This window comes from Vipera ursinii (assembly GCF_947247035.1).
Source record: "Vipera ursinii genome assembly, chromosome: 4".
NCBI classification, from domain to species: domain Eukaryota; kingdom Metazoa; phylum Chordata; class Lepidosauria; order Squamata; family Viperidae; genus Vipera; species Vipera ursinii.
In genome coordinates, this window is record NC_139514.1 from 53483534 (window position 1) to 53508774 (window position 25241).

At 38.9% G+C, this 25241-nt stretch overlaps 1 long non-coding RNA gene across 2 annotated transcripts in view; it reads left to right on the forward strand.

Annotated features, from left to right (window-relative positions):
• The window catches only part of LOC310639657, a 49610-nt gene that overhangs the window by 12411 nt on the left and 11958 nt on the right, over positions 1 to 25241 (forward strand). For both annotated transcript variants that reach the window (XR_014492365.1, XR_014492366.1), the window contains one exon: positions 14932 to 14993. This is a non-coding gene — a long non-coding RNA (uncharacterized lncRNA). The remainder of the gene's footprint in view (positions 1 to 14931; positions 14994 to 25241) is intronic.

Sequence of the window (25241 nt, forward strand, 5' to 3'; positions counted from 1 at the left end):
TGTTAGTTGTGAAGTCGTGTTCGACCCATCGCGACCCTATGGACAATGTTCCTCCAGGCTTTCCTGTCCTCTACCATCTTCTGGAGTCCATTTAAGCTCACACCTACTGCTTCAGTAACTCCATCCAGCCACCTCATTCTCTGTTGTCCCCTTCTTCTATTGCCCTCAATCTTTCCCAGCATTAGGCTCTTCTCCAGTGAGTCCTTCCTTCTCATTAGGTGGCCAAAGTATTTGAGTTTTAGCTTCAGGATCTGGCCTTCTAAAGAGCAGTCAGGGTTGGGGGGCGGAGCCAACTGTCAGAGCGGGCGGCTGTGTGAACGGAGCTCTCTCCTCGCACAACCTCTCACCCAGTGTTCGCGGGGGCTTTTCGGAGCTTCAGGAGGTCCTGTAGGGACATCCGAAGTTGCAGGCAGCCCGGAGAACCTTCATGAGCGGCAGTTCGTGTTGAAGATCCGGAGAAAGTCTGATGCGAGCGAACCGGGGAGAAGGAGGCCAGTAATGGCCGACATGAAGATCTGACAGAGGGACGGAGCTAGCACGTAAGCAGCGGGACAACGGTAGAGCGGAGCTGACGGAGAGTGTATCCGAATATTAAATAGGAAGCGCTTGTGAAAGAGGTACTGGTTCGAAGTGGGAGCCTCACGGAGAGGGAATAAGCGGCGATAGAAGTCTTGAGGGAGGCGTTTGGCAAAAACAGCAAGGGAAAGAAAGCCGAAGACTATATGACTGTATTCTAGCTGGAGAAAAGCTACAACAGGTCAAAGTCTGAGCTTTGGAGCCTTAGAGACTGAACTCTGGATTGTCGGGCGTGGAAAGCGATCAGCTTGGTCTAGTCTGGTCTATCCTGGTAAATTTTGAATTTGTGAACTTTTGAAACTTTTGAAATTCTACTCTACTTGTCACGGGCGGCCATTTGATATAGCAATTTAGTAACTGGAGGTTTGTTTAGTGGGACACCTACTGGTCTTTGACAGCAGAGGAAGACGGAAAAGGTGCCAATTTCTGCGCTGGAAACGGGGGGGGGGGGAAAAAAAAAAGAAGAAGAACGTGACTTTGATTATATTCATACTATAGAATTCTATTATATAAATTGCTTAGTTGGTAATAAGTATCTGGTGGTAACTGTTTTATATATCTTTTGTCATAGAGTTAAAAGGTTTATATAAGACTCAGGGTATTATACATTGATAAAACGCTGTTATAATTGGGGAAACATGACAAGTATCTCGGGAGCAACTAAGCCTAGCGCTGGCAAAAAGGCAGCAGCACAGGGACAGGGGATGGCCTCAAGTCCCTCCAATCAGAAATCTATAGAGGATATGCTGCAAAGGGAAAGATCTAACTCGAATTCCTTTAAAGATTTACATGCCCTTTTGCAAAACCTACACGAGGCAATGGCCAAAAACCACGAGGAGATGAAGAGAGAAATAGGCCAAATAAGAAACGACACTGGTGAATTAAAGGGGAAAATCCAAGCGATAGATGATAAATTTGAAGGGATTCAACAGCAATTAGTCAAAAATGAACAAAGACTTCAAGATATGGAAGCTAGAATGGAAAAAGAGGAAAAGAGAGTAGATGATTTAAATGAAACACTCCTTCAGGCTAATAAGGAATTAGAAACAACAGTCATTTTTCTGGAAGCAGAAAAGGCTGCTCATTATCTACGCTTCCAGAACGTTCAAGAAAAAAGAGGGGAAGATCTGTTGGTCATGATGGCAGAACTGATGGCAAAGGCACTCGGTGTAGGGAAGGAGGAAATGCTGGCGGAAATTGATGAAACATACAGGGTCCAAACTAATTATGCGAGAAGGCACAACCTCCCAAAAGAAGTACATGTAAGGTTAGTTAAAAAATCAATTCGGGATGAGCTTCTGCATAGATCTAGAGAGGAACCATTAGAATTTCGGGGCCAACCAATCACCATCCTTAAACAGATACCTAAAAGGATGAGGGATCTGAGACGCGGCTATCAATTCTTAACATCCAAACTAATAAGAGAAAATGTAAACTTTAGATGGCTAACTCCAGAGGGTATTCTTGTTACGTGGCAGGATAGAAGGCATAGACTGGACACGATAGAGAAGGCAGAAGATTTTTACAAACGCCACTTCCATAGCCAAGAGGAAGTAGATTTAGAAGATCAAGATGGAAGGGAGGTAAGAGAAAGAGATACAATACGTGTGGCAATGGATGGGAAGATCTTAGCTACAGAGGATAGAAGGAACAAATCCGGTGAGTTAACAGAGAAACATGGAACTAGAGACAAGGAAGAGAGAGAGCCCCGAATCACGAGATCCACAAAAACCAGAAATAAGTAAGATGAAGGGAGGTGAGTGTAGTATTATGTCTGTGAATATTAATGGATTGAATTCGCCAGTGAAAAGGCGGAAATTTTTTAATAGGCTTATTCACCAACAATTGGATATCGTGGCAATACAAGAAGTCCATATAAAGGAACAACAAAAATATTTGTTAGTACAACCAAGAATAGGGAACCTATTCGTTTCCTTAGACCGACACAAGAAAAAGAGAGGAGTGGCACTATATGTAAACCCAAAATTGACTGCAAAACAAATTTATAACGATAAAGAGGGTAGAATACTGATAGTCGAGGTTATAATAAATCACAGGAAGGTCATGATGGTAGAGATATATGCCCCAAACCATAACCAAGAACAATTTTTCAAAACACTTCACAATAAGATATGTAGCATTGATTATGAGGAGATTTGTTTAATAGGAGATTTTAATGCTATCCTAGATATAAATTTGGATTATATGGGAAAGACGCTTAGGAAAAAGAAGAGAAGAACTCTACCGAGATCTTTTCTTAACTTGGCTGAGGAACTAAATATCCAAGATGTCTGGAGGGAAAGAAATCGTAAGGCTAGACAATATACATATTACTCCAACCGACATAACTCATGGTCTAGAATAGACATGGTATGGATGACGAAAGAAATTAGTTCAGAAATAGACGAGGTACATATAGCGACAGGTACTTGGGCAGATCACAATCCTATTAAACTTATCTGGAAAGGTTCCAAAAAAATACCCAGATGGACGCTTCAAAGAGCAATTTTAAAAGAAGACGAACTCAAATCTAAGATGGAGAGAGAACTAAGTTTTTTCTTTAAGGAAAATAAAGCTATAGACACCTCAGTACAAAACAATTGGGATACAGCTAAGGCAATGATGAGAGGGGTAGCGAGGGCATATATGGTATATAAAAATAAGGGGAAAAGACAACAACGGGAAAGATTAGAAGAGGAATATAAGAGCTTAGAAGTTATACTCCAACAAGATCCACAAAAAGAGAATATCAAGCAATCTATGGATCTGATTAAACACAAACTTAACATTCTAGACAAAGAGAAATTGGCACAACAATTGAGAAACACGAAACAAAATTTTTTTGAAAATGCAAATAAACCGGGCCGGTGGCTCGCATACAAATTGGGAAAACAAAAGGGGAAAAACTGGATTCACGAACTACGAGATGAGGAAGGGAGAATATTCCACCAGGAGGAAAAAAAAAAAATTATAGCCCAGGAATTTTATGAACGTTTATACAAAGAAGATAGCCAGGTAAGTGTGGAGAAAATGGAGGAATATTTTCAAAGAGCCAAACTACTTAAGGTCACAGAAGATACCAGAAATATGTTAAACGAGGAAATTCGACTATCTGAGGTGATAAAAGCTATTAATGCACAAAAGAATAATAAAGCATCGGGACCCGACGGTCTTCCATCAGAGATTTATAAAGAATTACAAAATATCCTAGCTCAACCCCTAGTGGAGGTATTTAACGCAGTATTAGAAGGCGCAAGGACGCCTAAATCTTGGCTAGAGGCAAACATAACCCTTATTCCGAAAGATAACACAGACCATACATTAATCCAAAATTACAGACCCATATCACTTCTTAACTCGGACTACAAGATATTTACATCAATTATAGCGAAACGATTGAAACGATTTCTGAATGATTTCATACACGCAGATCAAAATGGTTTTCTCGCTAAGAGACACACTAAGCACAACATTAGAATAATATTAGATACATTGGAGTACTATGAATTACATAGCGAACAACAGATGGCATTACTTTTCTTAGACGCCCAAAAGGCATTTGACAATGTTAAATGGTCTTTTTTGTGCCAACAGCTTAGCTTTATGAATATGGGAGAAAAGTTTATAAATATAATTAGGGCAATTTATGACAATCAGGAAGCAAAAATAATTATTAATGGGGAAGCATCTAGCAAGTTTCAAATTCAAAAGGGAACACGGCAAGGCTGCCCCTTATCACCGTTGCTGTTTATATTGACTCTTGAAGTATTAACGAGAACTATAAGAAGCGACCCAAAGATAAAAGGATTAACCATTAAAAAGGAAACCTTTAAATTGCAAGCTTTCGCGGACGATCTAGTTTTTATTATGGAGGATCCATGTCAGACGGGACCAAAGCTATTGGAAGAATTATCTAAATATGGTGAGGTTGCCGGACTGCGAATAAATAGAAATAAGACCAAGATGATTGTTAAAAATATGACCAATAAACAAAAAGGTAATCTGGCCGAAATCACGGATATAGAAATAGTCAAGAAAATAAAATATTTAGGGATTAACATTACGGCTAGATGCACTTCACTCAAAAAGGATAATTATGATAGTGTAGTGAATCAAATAAAAGGTGACCTGGAAAGATGGGGAAACCTAAAACTCTCATTATTGGGAAGAATCGCTGTCATTAAGATGAATATTCTGCCTAAAATCCTGTTTTTGTTTCAGAATATCCCAATTCAACTCGACTCTAAATTTTTTCGAAATTTGGATAAATTATCACTAAATTTTATTTGGCAGGGGAAAAAACCAAGAATTAAATTGAAATATTTACAAGACACGAAGGAAAATGGGGGTTTTGGATTGCCAGACTGGGAATTATATTACCACGCCGCGGCCCTGAGCTGGATTAGAGAATGGGTAATCTTGAGAAATAGAAGACTATTAACTTTAGAGGGTCACGATTTGCAATATGGCTGGCATGCTTTCCTATGGACGGAGAAACAAGGTCTTTTCTCGCATTTTCAAAGACACCGGATCAGGCAAGCGCTATTCAATACTTGGAAAAAAATTAGATCTCACAATTACACCAAAATACCGGTCTGGCTATCCACCCTTGAAGCGATAGTTTACCCAAATCTGTTTGATTTGGGTAACATAATCTCATACAAGGATATTCTGAATGAGGAGGGGGAATTGAAACTTAGGAATGAACTAGAATTACAAGGTATAAAACTCGATTGGTGGGCCTACTTACAAATCCAATCGAGATTTAGGAAGGATAAAAATGAATGGGGGATATATACCTCTGAAACAGCATTGGACAAAATATTATTGGGACCGGACTCTAAACAAATAAGGAATTTTTATAAATTACTTTTGGGATATAAGCTGTTTGAAGAGCAAGTGAAAGACCCCATGTTGATCTGGGCTAACAATTTAGGACATAACATCGACCTAGATACTTGGCAAACAATTTGGGATAGGAATAAAAGGATAACACTGGCCTCATCGTATAAAGAAAATTTATTTAAAATGTTTTACCGATGGCATCTTCCCCCAGCCCGCTTAGCAAAAATGTACACAACAGCATCTCCCAAATGTTGGAAGTGTTCTGAAGAGATAGGCACATACTTCCACACGTGGTGGTCTTGCAGTAAAACACAAAAATTTTGGAGAATGATTTGGATTTGGCTGAAAGAAATATTGAAACAAGATCTGGAGTTTAGTCCAGAACTTTTCTTGTTGGGAATCACGAAAGAGAAATATCCTAAAGATGTGCTATACTTAACGATCCATATTATCACAGCAGCTAGAATATCATTTGCGCAAAAATGGAAAAAGAATGAGATCCCAGGACAAAAAGAGGTTATTAGGAAAATTTGGGATTGCGCTGAAATGGACAAATTAACTTTGGAATTAAAGAATAAAGATCAATCAGACTATTATAGAATTTGGAACAAATTGTATCTTTGGATGGATAAAAAGAAAGGTCTCTATTAGGTTTTACAGACTAGCTCACTGTTTTAAATATTGTGGTATTTCACCGATTTGTAATCTAAGTGTATTTAAGTGTATTTTTGATGTACATATATACATGTATATATATATATTTAAACATTGTAGACAAAAAGGTTTGTCAGCTCGCTGGTACTGTGTCCAATGTTTTTAAATAATAAATTTAATAAAATTTAAAAAAAAATAAAAAAAAAAATAAAGAGCAGTCAGGGTTGATCTCCTCTAGGACTGACCGGTTTGATCGCCTTGCAGTCCAAGGGACTCGCAGGAGTCTTCTCCAGCACCAGAGTTCAAAGGCCTCAATTCTTTGGCACTCAGCCTTTCTTATGGTCCAACTTTCACTGCCATACATCAGTCTTATAGTATATCACAATTCACCATAATATGGGTTATTCTGGTATTAAGACGATTGTGGTCCTGACAATTTTGTTTTTTTTTTAAACTATGGCTTGTACTAAGTGCTCTCAACATTTTTAGGCTAGTGGGCACATAAAAACATGTCATAGGATTAATTTATATTCTCTGCCTTGGTTAGTATGCTTATTTACTTTGTTTATTCCTCAAGTGGATGCCATTAACAAAGCACTCGTTGACTTCAACCCCCTTGCCTTTAAAAGGTTTCGGAATGCTTTTGCTTAGCTCAATCTTCTTTCCAGGTATAAGGGTAACACAATACACTGGCTCCAACTACATCTATCATGCTTATTTTCTAAGAAAGCATATAAGCCTCACAATTATGTCTAAAAATAAAGATGAAATTAGATATGAACATATTTTCTATAAGAAGGACAACCTCCTAGATTTTCTTTTTGTAAATTATAGCCAACATCTAATGATGGATTACAACCTTTCTGAGATAAGGTTTTATCACTGGGCATACATTTTGACTTGATTCAACGATATAAATGGAAACAATTAGAAGGTTATGGATGACCCCTTTTATGTCATGGCACTTTTTCAAGAATGTGTGTAGATTTGACATACAATTTTCTTGACAACATTTTTCAGAAGTAATTTGACATTGCAATCTTCCTAGGATTGAAAGGGAGTGACAGACCTACAACCACCCAGCTGGATTCATGTCTAGGGAAGGACTAGAACTCATAGTCTCCTAGTTTCTAGCCCAGCACCTTAATCTTAGTATCAAACTGTCTGTCTTCATTTTTTTAGCAATATTGTTAATGCTTCTCTTTCACGAACGACTGTCATTATTTGGAAGCATAACTTTGACCCTTATTGGCATGATCAATTTCATTTTGGAAGAAATTGAATCTGAAAATTGCAGGTAACTATTTTTTATCAATATCTTAAATCAATGGCAGTATAGTTGATCAGAAGAACTCTTGTTTTCACAGTATGATGCAGATGAATTAGCTGCCTCTAAAATTCTGGAATTATTGTCAACATTAGCATCTGTTTTGAAGTGGTATATCTAGTTATACTGTAAACAAATAAAGTATGTTTCTCATTATTTTAAGAAGAAATTAATTTAACACATAGTCTTTCATGTTTATTGGATACCTCAGAGAAAGCTGGCTGTCAGTGTTATTATGCTGGTATTGTAAAATGCACCATATATTGAAAAAATAAAAAAAAACTATGGATTTAACAAGCACAAAACTAAACACCTTTTGATTTTGGAAAGCTAGTGCATCCTATAGATTGCAATCTTAGATTGATTGTATATATTATTTTTTATGTATAGTGGTTCTCTGTTTGTATAATGGAAAGACTTATCGGTATTACTCTGGGTGGTTAAAGTTTAATCTTGTACTTAAAAATTGGATCAAGGTACTTTTTCTACATGTAATATAGTATGTTTCTCTCCCCCACACTTTTCTCTTTTTTGTTTGTTTTTTTAAAATAAAAACTCTGATAGAAAAAGATACATGGCAGTCTGCAAGTTATTTGTATATATTAACCTTCCCCAGACTAAGGGAGGTTATTTTAGAGCTGTGCACGATGTGCTTCCATTGGGTGGTTTCACTAAAACCCCACTAACTGAATGCCCTGTAATGTTTACAAGGAATAGACCTGCTGCAATATCTCGCAGGGAGGGCAGAAATATACTTAAATAAAGTAATAAAATAAACTCTCAGACTCCAATCATGCTACCACCAACACAACCATGTTTTATGTAGCTGAATAAAAAACATGGCAACAATTGGTAGAAATATGACAAATTGTCAATTTGGATTCATACCACTTTGTTGTTAGTTGCAAAGTTGTGTCCGACCCATCGTGACTCCATGGACAATGTTCCTCCAGGCCTTCCTGTCCTCTACCATCTTCTGGAGTCCATTTAAGCTCACACCTACTGATCCACATACTGCTGGAGTCTAGCTTGTAGGATTTTAAGCATAACTTTACTAGCATGTGAAATGAGTGCAATGGTGCGATAGTTTGAACATTCTTTGGCACTGCCTTTATTTGGAATTGGAATGTAAAGAGATCTTTTCCCATCCTGTGGCCACTGTTGAGTTTTCCAAATTTGCTGGCAAATTGAGTGTAGCACCTTTACTCCATTGTCTTTTAAGATTTTGAATAGCTCAGCTGGAATTCTGTCACCTCCACTAGCTTTGTTGTTGCTCAGCTTTCCTAAGGCCCACTTCACATTCTAGGATGTCTGGCTCGAGGTCAGTGACCACCTCATCATGGTTATCAGGGATGTTAAGCTCGTTCTTGTATAGTTCTGTGTAATTTTTCCATCTTTTCTTAATCTCTTCTGCCTCTGTTAGGTCCCTGCCATTTTGGTCCTTTATCATGCCCATTTTTGCATGAAATGTTCCCTTCATCTCTCCAATTTTCCTGAAGAGATCTCTGGTCCTCCCTATTCTATTGTTTTCTTCTATTTCTTTACACTGTTCACTTAAGAAGGCATTCTTATCTCTTCTAGCTATTCTCTGGAAATCTGCATTCAATTGGGTGTATCTTTCTTTTTCTCCCTTGCCTTTCGCTTCCCTCCTTTCCTCAGCTATTTGCAAAGCTTCCTCAGACAGCCATTTTGCTTTCTTGCATTTCTTTTTCTTTGGGATGGTTTTAGTTGCTACCTCTTGTACAATGTTGCGAACCTCCGTCCATTGTTCTTCAGGTACTCTGTCTATCAGATCTAATTCCTTAAATCTATTTGTCACCTCTACTGTATATTCGTCGCCGCCCTGAGTCTTCGGAGAAGGGCGGGATATAAATGGGATTAAAATAAATAAATAAATATGATTTAGTTCATACCTGAGTGGCCTAGTGCTTTTCCCTACTTTCTTCAGTTTAAGCTTAAATTTTGCAATGAGAAGCTCATGGTCTGAGCCACATTCAGCTCCTGGTCTTGATTTTACTGACTGTATAGAGCTTCTCCATCTTTGGCTGCTGAGCAGATAGTCAATCTGATTTCTGTGTTGACCGTCTGGTGATGTCCATGTGTAGAGCCGTCTCTTGGGTTGTTGGAAAAGAGTGTTTGCTATGACCATCATATTCTCTTGACAAAATTCTATCAGCCTGTGCCCTGCTTCATTTTGTACTCCAATGCCAAACTTGCCTGTTATTCCAGTTATCTTTTGTTTTCCTACTTTAGCATTCCAATCCCCCATGATGGTAAGGACATCATTTTTTGGTGTTAGTTCTATAAGGTACTGTAGGGCTTCATAGAACCGGTCAATTTAATCCTCTTCAGCACTGGTGGTTGGGGTATAGACTTAGACTACTGTGATATTGAATGGTTTGCCTTGGATTCGAACTGAGATCATTCTGTCATTTGGGGATTGTATCCCAGTATTGCTTTTCCTACTCTTTTATTGACTATGAAGGCTACTCCATTTCTTCTGAGGGATTCTTGCCCACAGTAGTATACCTGATGGTCATCTGAATTAAATTCACCCATTCCTGTCCCTTTTAGTTCGCTGATACCTAAGATGTCGATGTTCTGTCTTGTCATTTCTTGTTTGACCACGTCCAGCTTTCCTTGTTTCATGGATCTTACATTCCAGGTTCCTATGGAGAAAAAATCTTTACAGCATCGGACTTTCCTTTCACCACCAGACACATCCACAGCTGAGCGTCCTTTTGACTTTGGCCCAGTTGCTTCATTCTTTCTGGTGCTACTAGTACTAGCCCTCTGCTCTTCCCCACTAGCATATTGGACGCCTTCCAACCTGAGGGGCTCATCTTCCAGCGTCGTATCTTTTTGCCTTTTGGTACTGTCCATAGGGTTTTCATGGCAAAGATACTGGAGTGGGTTGCCATTTCCTTCTCCAGTGGATCACGTTTTGTCAGAACTCTCTACTATGACCTGTCTGTCTTGGGTGGCCCTACACGGCATAGCTCATAGCTTCATTGAATTGTGCAAGCCCCTTAACCACAACAAGGCAGTAATCCATGAAGGGGTCATACCACTAGTTTTATTTTATTAATTTTATTTTTAGAGGTTTTCACAGGAAGAACTTTGAAATAATAAACTTGGTTTGGTCAGTTCAGTATTGGAGATGTAGAGCAGGGCTTTTCAACCTTTTCACCCATTGTACCACTTTTAGGATATGGCAACATCCGAGTACCACCAGGCGCCTAGCAAGGTGTCAAAAACTTGATGACTCCCCCCAAAAAGAAAAAAAAGTGATGAAGTACAGGTAGTCCTTGACTTACAACAGTTCGCTTAGTGACTGTTTGAAGTTACAATGGCACTGAAAAAAGTGCCCCCCAAGCTACAGCCGAGCAAGACACCTGCCTGCCTGCCCGGCAGCACTCTTCCTCCTGTCTGAAGTTTTCATTGTTGTGAGCATTTCTGTTAAGGATTGGCAGCAGGGTGGGATGGGGGGTGTTTAGTTTTTATTCCCCCAGTCTTCTGGGTGGTTGCAGCAGGTTTTGGTCACTTCACATGATCCTGGGACACTGTGACTGTCATAAATATGTTGCCAAGCATCTGAATGTAAATCACAAGACCCTGGAGATGCTGCAACATTCCAGCTGATGGGCGCTTCTTCTGGGCTCAGAAGTGCCAGGATCAGTACTGAGTTCCAGCTTGAGCCTGGTGCTTCTGCTGAGCCCTGACAGCCCTGCAGCTCCATTACTCTTAAGGTGCAGCTTATTTATTTTGGAAATAGCTAGAAATTAAAAAGTCAGTGGGAACATTCCCTCTGGAAATACAGCTTTGGATGCCATGGGCATTTAAAAAAAAACCTCTCCCCCACCCCTTTTAAATGAACTCACCAACCATCTCAGCAGAATTCAGCAACGTTTAGGCTGCAGTTCTGATTAATTGAGCATATGGGAACACAAAAAGTTTGGGCCTAAGAGGTTCGTTCCTATTGCCAATATCCTTTTGGCAGCCTGCCAAACAAATGTTTGTAAAGACAACCAAAACAAATTCACAACAGTCTCAAAGTCCTGAGTCCTTCGGGAGAAGGGCAGTATAGAAATTCAATCAATCAATCAATCAATAAATCAATCAATCAATAAATAAAGGGTTTCATAAGACAGAAGAGAACTGTTAGATGGACTGATGATGAAAAGCATTAGATGGAATGAAGGTTGATTATGCTGCTGTGAATGATGACTTATTGATTACCCTGGAAGCTTTGTAGATCCTGCAGCAAATTCTAGGAGGCAATTGGCATGTTACAATCTGTTGCAGATTTATTATGCTGGTCTTTGTCCCTGTTGTAGAAGTCCCCATCAAGAGACAAGGGAGAAAGGAAAATTAAGTTATCATATTACTTTAGCTGCTGAGTGACAATCTAAGCTAAGGGCAATTCTGGACAGCATCTTATGCTATTTACCTTCCCTTCTGCTCCCAACTATTTCTTAAGTCACTTTCAGAAATTCCGGTCTGAAATGAGTTGGATTGGATTGACAATGGGTCTGGCTCTCTACCCAGACTATGGCCACTGCAAGACCTGATTGGTTATTCCCTTGTTTCTTATCCTTCCAATCCATGCAGGGAAGGCAAGTCCTGCTGTCTATCTTACTTCAGTCTACTATTGTCTGCTTTTTTCCTTTGGCAATTGTTTTCTCCTCACTAGCTTCCTTTGCTTTCTCAGATGTTTGCATACAAGCCTTTACATCCTGTTCCCACATGTCTCCTTTGACAGTAGCAGATCGTTTCTTTTGGGGTTTCTTTCCCTTAGGGTATCATTGTGACTCCAATGCTAGACTATGCAAAGCAACAGAGTGCAACATAAAGATGTTTTTAAAAATTAAGGGAGGAAAAGTTACACTACTATGGGGGTGTGGGGGTGTGGGGAGTAAGAGAAAAAAAACCCAACCAGTCTGGGAAGAAACCAAAATGTGTCCATTGAGAGATATTAGGGTTAAAAGGAACACAAACGTCTAGGGTCAGGATAGTTAATTTTCACAGATTATTTTTTCATTGCAAGATGATGATGATGATGATGATGATGATGATGATGACGATGATGATGATGATGAAATTTTAGAAAACAACTGCAATGGGATGAGAGTGAGAAGACTGGAGGAAAGTAAAAAAAATATTAATGGGCGTAAATAGCCTATTCATAGAGATGGTTGAAAAAAGATTTCTTGAGCAAAATTGTTGGAAATGACTGTCCTAGGTTTGAGGTCCCCACTCTAGTGGTCAAGAAAACAATGTGAGGGGTTTTTTGGTATCCATTTGGTTTTATGCCCCATCTTCCTCTTTTACTTTTTAAAAATAATAATAATAATAATAATCTTAATTTAAAAAATAGGAAACTGGAATCCTATAAATCAACATACTATTTTTATCATTCTCCTTCCCAAGAAAGCTTTGAGGCTTTCAATATCACAACATAACCTCTGCCATTTATGTCCCGAGAACTGCAGTCCCAGGCATTTGGTTGCAAAGGGAGCATTAGAAGGGAAAACCTGCAACCAGATCATATGGATGTTACTAACAATGCTTTATAGCAACAAAATTACCTCTGAATTATATCCCAATAAACCTTGGTTCTTTGACTCTAACATTGGAGTCAAGTTTCACTGTCAAATACATTTTTGTTAGAGAACTAACAGTTTCTTCTTAGGATAATGGTTATCAGGAGAAGCGCTTACTTAAAATAGAGTATCATATCAGTTACTTTGCAGTGACAAAAACAGGAAGAGTATTCTGCCAAGAAGGAGGCTGACTAAGCACCAGTCAGCTAAATAAACTAAGCAAAAGTTTGCCTTAGCATATACTGTTGCAGCTAGATAATTTTAAATCCCAGACTTGTTGTTCTTAAGCTCTCCATGCTTACTGGCCTCGTTGTGCATGTTTTTCAACTGCTTTTACCCTGTTGGTACAGCATACATTTTTCTGGCTCCTGTTTGGTTATTTGGCCCAGATTGGGCTGCAGAATTTTAGATTTCAGCCATGAGGTCCCATCTTAATGTAAATCTAGGTATATGTTGAAGTTTTTATCTAGGAATTTTCTGGGACAAAGACAAAACAAGATTAGAAGAAACATGGTATAACTTGACAATATTAGCATTCTGGATTTTAAGAATTTGAAAAAAAAATGTACATGCTTTCAAAACAGTTTGACTCTGTCCAGGCCTAATTAATCCTGTCTAGTCTCCTAAATAGAAACAGAGATGAACCTCATTAGTATTTAGAGGAGAAAACAACAGAAATTATGAAAAGCAGTGAACTAGACTGAGGTCTAAAAAAATCTGAGAAGACTCATGCTGGCATTAAGAAAGGTCAGAGGTGAAGTGCATATACTTACCAGGAAACAGAGCTTTATTTAAAATCTTGTTCAGAATTAACGTCTGTTCAGAAACTTTATTCAGATGAGTTCAAGAGGATTCATTACTACTTGATGTAGTTAAGATTGCAGTCTTGGTTTTACCTCAGAATAACTAATTCAAAAATCACCATAAAATGACGATCCATTTATGCTGAACATTATTTCATTAAGCTAACCTGTTGCTCTTTCACAATAGTATTTAGTATTTTAGTTAGTCATTTAGCAGAAAAAGATATTTCTCTCTCTCTCTTTAATTTCTCCTTAGCTCACAATGTCCCCATAATGCCTCCATAACATAACTATTATTACTTCTTCTGCTACTACTCATCTTCTCAAAGTGTACGAGGACTGCTAGGATGCCTTTTAAAATAACTCCATAACAGTTGGAAAGTCTAAAATGTCATTTTGTTTTAAATACTTTTTGTATTTGATTTTTTCCCTTTTTTATAGCACACCATGTGGGGTGTGGAATAATTTTACTGATGTGTTTGTATATTCAAGATGGATCTGGCAATTGTTTCCTTCCCTTGTTCTCTATTTCTTTTTTTACATTATTTTGTACCATGGAAAGTTAATGGCTATGGATTTCCCTTTATGTGTAAGGATGTTAAAAAAATCTATAGAAAAAATACTTTTCTTTAAGAAGGTCACAAATGATAAAGCAGTTCAGTGAGGAAGATGGTTTATGTGGTAATTCTAAACATGTAAGATTTTTATATAAATCAACTTTTGTTCCAAGCTGATAACTGAAAAATAATTTCAGATAAAGAGGGCTGTTTTTTGTAAATACTTGTTGACTGAGATATTGTGAGAGTTGTTGATAGACAAAAATATGATTACTTCATAATTGTTTTTCACATTTTTATATTACACCATCTTATTAGGAGAAAAATTTGAATCAAGTTTCCAGATCCTTTTATAGATCACTGACATAGAACTAACCTCAAATAATATTCTTAGATTCATAATATGTTGCAGGATTTTATGTGTGAATTTAACATAATGGATATTTAGTGTTTGTTTTCAATGTGAAGGAAACTTTCTTCCTTTCAGCACATAAATTTGTTTTCATTTAAATTATTCCTGATATGTCAGTTAAAGGTATCTGATATAGTTATTATATTTATTTCAGACACACTTTTGTCATGTGATGGTTGCACCACTGGAAAACTTCAAGGACCAGGTTAAGGACAGGTAATTCTGGAGAAAAATTATCTATGCAGTTTTTAAGATCTGTTTTGATAGGAATAGCAATAGCACCTATATACTGCTTCATAGTGCTTTACAGCTCTCTCTAAGCCCTCATTTTACTGACCTCAGAAGGATGGAAGGTTGAGTCAACTTTGAGCTGATGAGACTTAAACTGCCAAACTGCTGGCAGCTGGCAGTCAGCACAAGTAGCCTGCAGTACTGTATTCTAACCACTGCGCCACCAGGGCTCATGATGGAAGGTAATTATCATCACAATCATCATGCTTTCATGAAATTAACAGTCTCATTTGATAATATATACATTTTTCAAATGGTCTTTAAATATACTTTTGATGAATAACAATTATTTTATTAAGCAAATGAAAGGAGATGGTAGGGTTCCCCCCCCCCTTATACTAGGGACTTGATATCACTGTTTTTGGTATGGAATACAGCAAAAGCCATTATTTGAGATTGCATTCATGCTCTCACATCAACAAAAAGAAACAATGATTAGGTAAAGATCTGTAGCCAGCTTTTGAAAGAAAAAAGATAAACACTGCAAATACTTTTTGTGTCCCCTTCATCTCCTGGGGAGCTCACATCTTTGGTCTATATATCACGAGTATTCAATCTTCTGGTTTGCCTGGGCTGCACTAAGTGAAGAGGAATTGTCTTGGGTCACATATATAATAGAAGTAATGTGTAGTGTTTTATGGCGGGTTCCCGGTCAATAAGGGACAGCAGGCTTGGGTACAATCAGCTGTTTATTCATCTCCACAGGAACAGCTTAGTACATTTTAAAAACCCCTTATATAGTCCCGCTGGTGAGCTCCTGGCCAATCCCTGTCTGTGGATTTTCCTGCCGCTTCCGTTCTTGACCAATCCCGGGCGACCGCGTATGGAGCTGTCAGCTCGCAGCTGTTATCAGTAGCTGTCAGTGGTAGCCGCGTGTGGAGCTGTCAGCTGTCAAAGAACTGTCAAACATGCAATCTTCTATTGTAACCATTAAATGACTTTAAACAAACATATATTACATAATGTAAATAAAACACATAATAATGTTAAAAGTTTACCAGACTAGGAAACCAAAGTCATGCAGGCCAAAGCTACTTTTATTATAAGATTATAATAACAGAAACTTTATAGTCTGAATACATTTATGCCCTTTATCTTTGTGAGAACTAAGAAGGGTCATGTCTGAGATTTTTTCTCAGGTTACGGTTTTGCACTAGACTCAGGTTTCTTTTATCTGACTGTTGTCTTGGTAACAGCTTTTCCTCCTGTCCCTCAAAATAACTTTTTTGCCCATTACATCAATCAGCATGATGAATTATACCCAGAAGCTAACTGGTAACCAGTTCATTTCACCAACTAGTGGGATCCCTTGTGTATAATACAGCACCCGCACTACTGCCTTCTGGACCAGCTCCATGCTAGAATACATTACAGTAATCTAATCTTGGTTGATCAATGCATGAGCGACTTGATGGAACAACCAAGGAACAGAATCAACTTACAGCAGAAGACAGAGCAGCCCTCAGAAACCTACCTGCAGAAAAAGGCCAAACCACAGTGATTATGAACGGAGCACAATACCAACAAAAAGCAAAAGAAATACTGGAGGACAAAGAAACCTACATCCCTGTGAACACCACTAGAATACAAAAGCTAGACAACCAGATCAAGAGAACTCTCAGTCAGCTCACTACGAAAGGCCAAATTGCCAAAGAAAAACAGTGGCAGATGCGAAGCAGTGGACCTATCTTCCCACACTTCTATAGACACCCAAAAATACACAAACCTGGCATACTCCCCCCACCCGTCCAATTGTATCTCTATCAGGATCCCCTACATACAACATTGCAAAAGAACTAACTGTTCTGTACCAGCCTACTACCGGCCCTGCAGATAAGGCAGGGACAACCCCTTTTACAAGAAGGCAAGAGGCTGGAACTAAGCCTGCCAAATTTATGAACACAAAAGCAAATAGAGCAAAACAAGACACGAACCATGAAACAGGAACTATTCAAATGGTTGCCTTCAGCAAACCAGCCCTCCCACGCATTCCCCTTTTAAACAGTTCAGGGTGTGGCTTCTCTCTGCCTCCTTCCGAGGTGCCCCATTGCCTTCCTCTGTTTATTCCTGATTGACTGCCTCCTGCGTCGGGCGTCCTTGAACAGGGCCAGCTGTGGGTCATCTTCATCCACGTTGTCAGGCTCACACAGCTGGGTCTGCATCGTAACCAGGTGGGAGGGGCCTGGCTGAGGGCTCTCATCAGCAAGCTCTCCAACCCCCTCAGCAACCTCTCCAACACCCCCCTCCTCCTCCTCTGAATCGTCCGACCCAAATGCCGAACCCACAGGCTGACCCTGAATCACAACACTGACAAGAAAGCTTGGGCATCTCACAAGTGGAAGCCAACACTCCATTAACTCTCCACTATATGGTGTCTTCAAACAATCAGGAATGTGTGACTATAGACGATCCAGAATTAGCCAAAATAATAATAATAATAAAAAAAAAACCTTGACTGCTTTGCTCCACAGCACACCTGACTGCAAAAAGAAATGATTTTGTTTTAATTTGAGGAAGATTTAAATATAATTCCTTTAGCTAATACTTTGACAACAATGTCCTTTTAGGATCTGCAAAGCAAGAGTGATAATGAAAATATGCAATGGTCTAATATTTAATTAGCCTAATTCTATAATTAAAGAGTAGTGATAGACAGCTTGAAGTAAGGACCCTGGCATCTTATTTAGTTGTTAAACACTTCTCATATTAAATAACATAGGATGCTGGAGCCAATTGTCTGGAAATAAAAGATTGTATTTATATTCATTTGTAAATAATGCTTTTGCAGCCAACGCCTGTGACAACTTATAAATGTAGGAACAGATGGAGTTACTAGATTGCAACCTGGAGATGTAGCGCACCTGAAATTTTGTTATTAAAATTGAGAGCGAACCTGGGGGAAGGAGTTGGCAGAAGAAGCTGTTACTGCTTTATGTTCTGATATATAAGCAAATTTAAAGCTGCAAGCTGGGCTGAAATCTTTCCTCTGCTTTAGCATTTTTCATATAATGTCATTCTTTCTTCTGACTATGTGCAAGGAATTGAAAATTTCACTGACAGAGCAATTCTCTCCTATCCTTACCATCCTCCCCTTTTAACTTTGGGAGATTCTCTCAAACAAGATAAATTGGGTTTTCACTGGGCTGGTGGTGGATAGGAATCAGTGAATGCTCTTCTGCATTCTTTTCTAACCAATAAATCTTAAACAAAACCACGTCAGTGAGAATAAGCCAGGCCTGTTACACACAAAAACGTTTTCTGAATCAATAGGCAAATGGGAAGGTAAAGACTCTCTTGCATTCACACTACTTAAAATGTTTTGTTGTATTTTTTGGGGGGGGGACCAAACTTGCACAGGAGGATGCATATATATGTTATGGAACAGTGTAGACAAAGAAGTGGAAAAAATGACGAAGAAGCATTTTATTATGGAAATTTGCAAAAATCCATAGATTAGGCATGCACAAAAATGTGCAATTATTTCAATGCTTCTTTTTCAAAGTCATAGGATGGAACATTCTTAAAATGTTTTTTTAAAAAGTAGTGGTAAGGAACGATAATAAAAGCAATACATTTGTTTTATTTGCCATTTAGTTATACATTTCCCCTTCAGCTCAAAGAGCTTGTATATGTTTTTTATTAGATATATTTGTGCTAGTTCCTGTTTGTATGTAAAGTTCTTTTACAAGCTAATGAAGTAAAAAGTACATAAAAAGCTTCACAGTATGGCAATTTTATTATTGCACATCTTATGAGAAAATTGTTATTTCACATGTCCCACCCATTCATCTCCACTGAGTAGATAATCTCAAAGGTATTTCTTAGTTCCTATTCCTTAATTGTCCATTAACACATTCCAAATGGATTACCCAAGCATTAGTTTAACACTTTCAATCTTGATCAATATCAAATGATACTAGGGCATATATGGTCTTAACATCTATGTCCCTCATTAGTATGTATCTATTCTTCTCTTCAGACAAATATCCTGAGGAACTGTCTATGAGATTCCACCATCTTGATACTGTAATCTAACTGCATCAGTCTCACTTTATTAGCTCATTTCTAGTATACTTTTTTTTTACAAAATCTGTTACTATCTAAATTAAAAACTGGAAGTTAGAAATGTTTACATCCAAATTTTGATCTCTTGATAAAAAAGGCAGTATGAAAAAAGGTCATGTTTATATTCAATTCGCGTACTTTAATGTTTAGATTATATTTGGATTTTGTGTGTTGTCTGCTCATATTTTCAAAGTCATAAACCTCTATATATGTTTACATGAGCAGATAATTCTTCTGTTTGAGAAGAAAGGCTAAATTGATTGGCTAGCAAACAAATAAGTTTGGGGCAATCATGCATATGGAATCTGATTTTTATGTTGAGATAGTAAGACGATTAACATACTAGTTTTTTATTTTAAAATGTCAGTTGTGCCTTATTAGTATAAGGTAAAAGTTTATGTAATCGAGTGTTTCTGGGTTCCAGGGGAAAAAAGCACCTTCACAGAAAGGTTTAGGCATTTTCAACTTTTGCTAATTAGATATATCATTAAAGGGACTCCTAGTTAATAAGTGATTAGCATTTGTTAAGCAATTTTCAGTTATACTGTTTTTGTTTGTTTTGTGACCTTTAGAACATCATTGCTGGTCTGATGAAGATAAAGTATATTTGAAGATACTGGAGAATTTAAGTAACTTTTTGAGAGAAGGAAGGGAATTTGTTCTAAGCATGCATGCTATTGATATGTATGCATGTATAGTTAGGTGCCATCCATCTCCAAACTGACTCTTGGTGGTTCACAATATAATAAACAATAAAAATACAATACAAAAGTAGATGGGATCCAGTTCTTTAGATACTGTAAAGTAAAAACTACATCCAAAGACTGCCTTAATACTCAAGATGGGGGAAAATAGCCAAGTTTTCAACAGCTTAGAGAAATCCATAGGAGTCACATGAATTTCAGGGGAAATGCTACTTCAAAGGCTAGGTCCAATGACAGAGAAGACATGTTTCCTAAGACAAGGCTTTTCAACCAGTGGTATGGATACCACCTGTGGTACATTGGCACCTGGCAGGTGGTACGTGACCATCCTAGAAAAGTGGTAGCGGGGGAGGGGAATGGTAGCACCACACAAGCCTGAGTGAGAGATGGCTGGAGCTGCAGGGTTGTCAGGCTCAGCGGAAGCGCCAGGATCAGCGCTTCTTTGGGGCTGTCAGGGCTCAGTGGAAGCACCAGCATCAGCGCAAGGCTCAAGCTGGAGCTTGGCACTGATCCTGGCACTTCTGCTGAGCCCAGAAGAAGTGCCAATCAGCTAGAATGTTGCAGCATCTCCAGGATCTTGTGATTTACATTCAGATGTTTGGCAACTGATTCATATTTATGACGGTCACAGTGTCCCAGGGTCATGTGAAGTGACAAAAACCTGCTGCAACCACCCAGCAGACAGGGGGAATAAAAACCAACCCCCCACCCCATCCCCGCTGCCAATCCTCAACACAACAATGAAAACCTTGGACAGGAGGAGGAGCGCCGCTGGGCGGGCAGATGGGTGTCTTGCTCAGCTGTAGCTTGGGGGGCACTTTTTTCAGTGCCATTGTAACTTTGAACAGTCACTAAGTGAACTGTTGTAAGTTGAGGACTACCTGTACTTCATCACTTTTTTCCTTTTTTTTTTGGTCATCAAGTTTTTGACACCTTGCTAGGCGCCTGGTGGTACTCGGAGGTTGCCATATCCTAAAAGTGGTACAATGGGTGGAAAGGTTGAAAAGCCCTGTCCTAAGAGATGGCAGAGAATAGAATAGAATAGAATAGAATAGAATAGAATAGAATAGAATAGAATAGAATAGAATAGAATAGAATAGAATAGAATAGAATAGAATAGAATAGAATAGAATAGAATAGAATATTCTTTATTGGCCAAGTATGATTAGATGCACAAGGAATTTGTCTCTGGTGCATAAGCTCTCATACAAACAACAAAGTATAAGTCATAGATCATAAATGATAGTTACAATCATAAATCATAAGATACAAACAAGTGATGTATCATAAGATACCAATAGACAGGAAGTCCCTTGAATAACCCAGCTGAATGCCATGTAGGCCTTTAATAGATGATGACTGCTATTACAAGGTAGTCCAGACAAGGAGCACACCCAGGAGTATTAGCTCTATCTTTATTGTAATTACATTAACACAATATTGCGAGTCTGAATGCACATCTCTCCCCACTCATCTTTACATTCCAAAAAACTAGGGAGGGTCCCTATTTTTGCCTGAAATAACAGTAAAAAATACCTTATCCAGTTCCTTAGGAATCACCAACTAGAATTCATCTCAGATTGCACTACAAAATTGCCACTCTACAGAATTTTGGAGCAATCTGTTTTCTTCTTGGTGAGCATTGCCTCTACTCCATTGGCAAGATTCCTGCCTCTAGCTTTATGGTTCTTTATGTTTTGAAGCTGGTGGCCATTACGACATTTGTAAGCAGCTCACATTGCTTTTTTGTGTGAGAGTAGAAACAGTGGTAGAGATCAACAGTGGAGATGCACTCTGGTTGTCAAAGAGTCTTGATTTTTTTGAGAGAAAAGGGCAGCTCTTCCTGCACCTGCTGATTCTCTGCTGAATATCCAAAACTCTCATCTCAAAAGGAGATTTCATTAAATTTTAGTTCTGTGGCATATTATTATATTTCATAAAAATTATTTCAAGATAAAGAAATATTACCTCAGTTTGATTTGTTCTAGACTGAAGAAATTATGCTGGTTTGAAAGCCTAGATGAAGTTAATATGTTTTGGCTGAAAAGGCAGAATTAAAAGCTAAGTTAAATTATCTGTTTAGTTTCATGATCCATGACAGTTTATATTGGATGAACAATGCAGATGTTAAGGATATAAAGCATATAAATAGGAGCTATGAAAATGACTGTAATGTTTACTTGCTTACTAATCTGTGGGTAAATGGATAATTGATAGGTAGGAGAATGCACAAAGAATGGAATGCAGATTTCAGAAAACATATGTTTTGTAACACTAAGGAAGGTAAACATAGCAGTACACAATATTGAAATTTTGATATAATGAAAGGCTAAACTATCACCTCATGACATATGTTCAGAGATATTTCATGTCTCATTCTTGGGCCAATAATCTACAAGGCAGATTAGGAAAATGCGGAGGTGTGAGACTGATGACAAATTGTGTTAAGTGTGGGCTCTTGGGAGCAGGAATGATGACACGAGGCTGAGTACAGAATAACTCATGCTTTTATTCTTGCTGGAACTGTACTGAAGGCTTGGGCCGCAACCAACCACAGTATATAGATTAACCCCTAGGCAGCAGCCAATAGGGTTGAACCCACTCTTGCCACCTGAGCTAACCAATTGCAGGCCTGGAGACAGCTTGTCTGGGTTGCTGGAGAGCCGTTAGCCTCTCCAGCAACGCACATGGTGTAACACCACAAGCCAAATACATAACACTTCTCCCCTCTTAGACCAGACTATGACACCCTTGAATAGTCTTAACAGCTGTCAAGACTTATTAATCAACTCCCAACACTATAGTGATAACAATAAAAAATAATAAAAAATATTAAATAATAAATTCACTGTGGCTACAATGACATTAACAATGTCTGAACAAGCTTACCAATGCAGTTAGAACTACAATGAGATTAAACAACATCTCATGAACATGCTTACATTGCAGTAAAGGCAGTTTCACAATGCACAAGTTTCTGTAGTTAGTGTTACAAGTTTCACAACACAATACATTCTTTATTTAACAATGTAATCCGTGAGATACGCAGGAGGCTTGTGTGGCCTTGAGGAATGTCTTGGAGTTCCCATTACTTTGTGGTCTACCAACTTACCCAGCAGGCTGGGTAGACCCATGTCCCTTTGTGCTCCAGTGTCAAGGGGAATCAAAATGCTCTGGCTGGCCTCACCAGGGTGGCCCACCCCAAAGTCAGTCTGTTCTGCAGAGTAGGCACAGCGGTTGCTGAGGTTTGGCTGGCTTGCTTGGTAAGGGGTTCCATGTTGCACTTCCATACTTCCCGGTTCATCCTCAGATTCCACCTCTGCTGACAAGGGAAAACCCTGGTGGTTCCAGTGAGGGATGTCTTGGCTGCAAGGTTAAGGACCTTGGGAGGGACTTATGCTGTAGTCCTCACTTAGTGACCATTCTGGAAACCTTTTCCTGAGTTGGTCGATGTGTCTTCTGACCAGTCGCCCTCCCTCCAACCCCACTTCATAAGATAGGGGACCGGATGCCTTGGTTATTTGACCAGGAACCCATAAATTCCTGTGATCGTAGTTCCTGGCCCAAACCCAATCACCCATGTGCAGTCCCCTCGGGGGTTTTGGTCTAGAGGCTTCTGTTGCCACTCTATCTGGATGCAACCTGTCCAGTTTAGTAATTAAATGTCTCCCTCAACATAGTTCAGCAGGACTTTTACCTGTAGCAGTGCAAGGCGTAGAATGCTGGCAGAGTAAAAAAATCTGCCAATCTGTGATGCCAGTCACCTGTGACAATGCGCCTGAGTGCCTCCTTTGTTGTCCTCACCATGTGTTCAGCTTGTCCATTAGAAGATGGATGAAACGGTGCAGATGTTGCATGTCTGATGAGGTTAGCTCTAAGAAAAGCCTGAAATTCAGCAGCAGTAAATTGGGCCCCATTATCAGAAACCAAAACATCAGGCAACCCATGTGTTGCAAAGAGTTTTCTCAGCACCTGGATGGTCCTAGCAGTAGTCATGTTAGGAACTGGAATTACTTCCAGCCATTTTGAGTGGTTATCCACTACTATCAGGAAAAGTTGCCCCTGAAAAGGCCCAGCGTAATCTATGTGAATCCTAGACCAGGGAGTGTGTGTTTCCTCCCACCTATGAACTGGGGTCCAAGGTATTTCAGGCCTAGATTTTTGGCATGTTTAACAACCATGGACTTGATCCTCGATAGCCTTATCAAGGCCAGGACACCAAAGGTAGCTCCCAGCTAAAGCTTTCATTCTGACAATGCCTTGGTGGCCTTCATGTAAGGAGTGTAAGACCCTGTCCCTTAGGGAAGTGGGAATTATGACTCTGTTCCCCCATAAAATGCAGCCTTTATGTGCAGACAGATCATGCCTCCTGAAAAAATAACTTTGAAATTCAGAGCCTGGATTTTTTTCCAACCAGCCTGTGTATACTCTACTCAGAATTTTATCTGTGGCAGTTTCAGCAGCAATATCCCCTGCATGGAGGGGAAACTCAGGTATATCCTGTATGGACAGTATTCTAGCAGCAGGAGCTGGATCAGGATCCATTAGTGGCAGTGGTAGTCTGCTGAGGCCATCAGCATGGCCCATTTCCTTTCCTGATTTATGAATTAATTTAAAATTGTATGCAGACAAAAAAATAGACCATCTCAACATTCTTGGAGATAGTATGTGGGGGGTTTGTTTGTCTGTTGTGAACAGTCCCAACAGAGGTTTGTGGTCAGTGTAGACAGTGAAATCACCTGCCATATAAATAATCATGAAATTTTTTAACTCCAGCAACTATGGCCAGGGCCTCTTTGTCAATCTGTGCATAGTTGCGCTCAGCAGATGAAAATATCCTAGAGTAAAATGCAATAGGAACCTGTTTCCCATTTTTCTCTATGTGGCTTAAGACTGCCCCCACCCCATAAGGAGATGCATCACATGCAAGACATACTGGTTTAGACTCTATGTAATGAGTTACAGTGGACTTTTCTGATAGAAGAGCTTTCAAATCTTGGAAACTTTTTTGTGTAAGTTAGTCCATTTCCAAGGGGCTTTTTTGTCAAGCAGCCTGTGGAGGGGCTCTGCTATTGCTGCCTTATGAGGTAGGAATGTGTGATAAAAGTTTAGGAGACCCAAGAATGCCTGCAGCTCTCCTTTTGATTTGGGCCTAGGAGTCAGATTTATTTAATCAAACCTCAGTCTCAATCACATTGGTAGCCTACAACATATAAATAGTTAGCATTAAAACTATGAACAAAATGAAGAGCAAATAATTACATATAGGATTCCCATCAGAGAAAACAACTCATCCAATTAAAAAGCAGTACAAAATCTACATCAAGGGCATGGTAACAACACTGGCTGAATTTTCAAGTACAACAGTCAGTGAAACAGAGTGCAATCATGGCTACAGTAAACG